Raw genomic sequence first — 3,195 nt, forward strand, 5'->3', positions numbered from 1 at the left:
ATAGGACCATGGCATCCTAGTCAACTAGATATGATGCAAGAACCTAATTCACAATTTCAAGTTTATGCACATCCATCTCAAAGTAATTGGAACACACTCTTTCCTTGGCAACCTTGGCCATCTCAACCCCAAAATCAATCTTGGCAACAAGGTTGGCAAGGAACTTATAAGAAAAATCAACAATATCCTTAATATTTTCCTCAATATCCGCCATACCCAACTCCATGTTATCCCTACCACACCTCCACCACAACCATAACCTCAACAACATCCATCTCAAAGGAACACTCCCACTCAACTACTTGTACCACCATTTTCCAAACCTAAACAATGAGGTAGCTCAACCCACTTACAATGCTAAGGTACAACACTTCCAAACATCTCCTCTTGATCTAAATGGAATTCATCTTAACTCAGGAAAGATATTGCAAAAATGATATTCCCTTGATGTCATTGAAGGACAAGATCCATAAGAATAAGATTCAAATGAGGAGACCAAAGAATCATGGGATGCATTTGATGGGGAGAAGACATAAAAATAAGAGATTGAGGAGATTCCATCATGTTCACCATCAGATCCTCTATGTGTTCAAGAGAATAACCAACAAGAAAAATGATCCGAATTTGATGAAAAAATAAGACATACAGGATGATCTAAATCAACAAGTGGACCATGGACATCACAACTATATTGAAACATGGTTTGAGATAATCATTAAGTTGCAACAACACACTCTTCTTCAACAATTCTTGATCTCATCCCAGCCAAAGTAGTTGGTCTCCCACATTTAGGTACATGTCAAAGCATATATTTCGAGCCTACACATTAGTTTATTTGTCATCTTGATGTGCACATGGATCAATTGGAAGTATTCCTATACCTAAAAGAGATTTTTTTTTTCAAGTAGAGTAGGATAGAAAACAAAAATGGAAAAAGAAAAAAGAGAGGAAAAAAAAAATCTCAGGTGAAAACCTCCTTTGAGGCACCTGAGATTGGCTCATTGATTGAAAACCTCCATGAGACGGTCAATGGGCTGAAAAAAGGAGAAAAAAGAGAAAAGAGAAGATCCTAGGCGAAAACCTCCTTTAAGATGCCTAGGCAGACCTACTAGTTGAGAACCTCATTGAGGCAACTAGTAGGCCTAAGAAAAAAAGAAAAAAAAAAGAAAAAAGAAAAAAAAATTTCTTTGCTCCATGTATCTCTCTCTAATGCATGCATGTGCTCTACAACCTTTGCAAGCAACAAAAATAAGTTAGCACCAAAAGAAAAAGATTGATAAAAAACCTAGTCAAAGAAAGTCAAACTTAGGCTTTCTCCTCCTTTTCCCAGATGCTCCAACAAGACCAAGGACATGACAATTCATCACCCTCATCCATTTCCAACATCCACCCATCATTCCCAAGACTTTCCCATTCATTTTCCTTGCTGTCCTAAAGTGATACATGAAGGTTTTGTTTTGCTACAAGACTGCCAAAATACATAGGGCAGAAAATTGTTTTTACTATATCTAAAAAACTGTTCATCTTTTTTCCAAGTTGTTTCATGGGGAAATGCATATGGATGATGGTAACACACTCAAGGAATTTCAACAAATTCTAGTGCACACTTTTTAAGAAATTGGCTTCCATCACCTACAACCATTTTTTTTTTCTCAATATTCGTGCATCCGTTGGCCAAGATTTATTATGGGGAGATGTATAAGGATGATGGAAACATTCTCACAAAATTTTAGGTTGATCCATTCTACCATTTGAGAGACATGGATAAAAAAATATGCTACAGGAGCGACCAAAATTGCTACAAGATTGTGATCAACATAGAGAGAGGGGTCCAATCTTATGTTTTCCTTTTACTTTCACCACAACCAAGGCTTTGATCTTTGTCCATAGATTGATCACAAATTATCAAATTTTTTGGAAGCATTATCTAAAGGATATTGTTGTCATAGAAATACATTCTTGTAGTAGTCTGAAATTACCCTACAAGACCACAATTGAGAGCACCAAAATGAAGAACCAATCATCATGAAGACATTGGAGAATCATTTCCTCAATTTTGGGCAGCTATAGGATGTTTGCAAAGCTTCTACATGATCACTGTTCATCTTTAAAAAGAACCTGCATCAACGGATTTCACTCAGTCAAACACCTATAAAAAAAATACATATTTTTGTTTTTTGTTTTTTCAAAGCAAGGCCAGAGCATGAAGCAACTAACATGGAAAATGACACCTCCAAACAGTGAGAAGATCAACCACCATTTTTGAAGAAGCATGCATAAATCAAATCAACTAGAGACCATCAAGTAGGCATAGCTATGCATTGTTCTTCACCTCTCCTGTTGAGCATATTATGGTTAAAAAAATTGTTTTCGATGCACACAAGAGAAGGTTTTATAGGCTAAAGGTGGCTAGTAAACTTGGCCACCCTCGACTAGTAAGACTGCAGTTTACTCAAACACCCATGCAACGTGGAGAAGTCAAAGTGGGGAAAGTGATAATTACAAGGAATGAGGACCAGATCACCAAGCGCACCAAGCCCACTACCACAAAAATAAATAAAAGAGCAAGGCTCAACTTCAGTTATATCGATGCTCATTCCCAAAATAGTTAGAGAGGCCCATTAAGATATCGAAGGTCGAGTTAGATGCTACCATGGGATGGCTAGGGTGCTACAGAAGAGATAAAAAGTTGAATTGAATATGCTACAGGACCGGGAATAATTGCTACAGGAGAAACAAAGCTACTACAGGAGACAATGTATCTGCTATAAGAATGTCCCAAGAGGAAAAGGGGCCCCGTCTTGAGCATTATTAACCATAAAACCCTATAATTTTGAAGGGGTCTGCAAGAAAGGGGTAAGTAGTTGATCCTCCTCACCTCCTGCAAACCAAAAAGTCTGTGAATTTTTACAAAAATCATCCACTAAACATCTTGTAACAAAACCTTGAGAACAAAAAAAATTGAAGTGTGGAGTTTTCTTGTGAGGATGAGCATTATGATGGGAGAATAAACTTGTTTTGAAATTGGCATACCATTTTTCACCTCACTCATCAATAAGAAGCACTCCTCTTGCCATAAGTTGAAATCCTAAGTGCTCTGAAATTGATAATTTGCAGCAGGGTTCCCTTGCACAAACCTTGAGAACACATGGACAAATTTTGTTGACATGGATAGAGAAGCTTTTCTGGACTTGA

This window comes from Pinus tabuliformis, chromosome J (assembly GCF_031772625.1).
Source record: "Pinus tabuliformis cultivar Carrire ecotype Pingquan chromosome J, CPIR1, whole genome shotgun sequence".
Classification (NCBI taxonomy): domain Eukaryota; kingdom Viridiplantae; phylum Streptophyta; class Pinopsida; order Pinales; family Pinaceae; genus Pinus; species Pinus tabuliformis.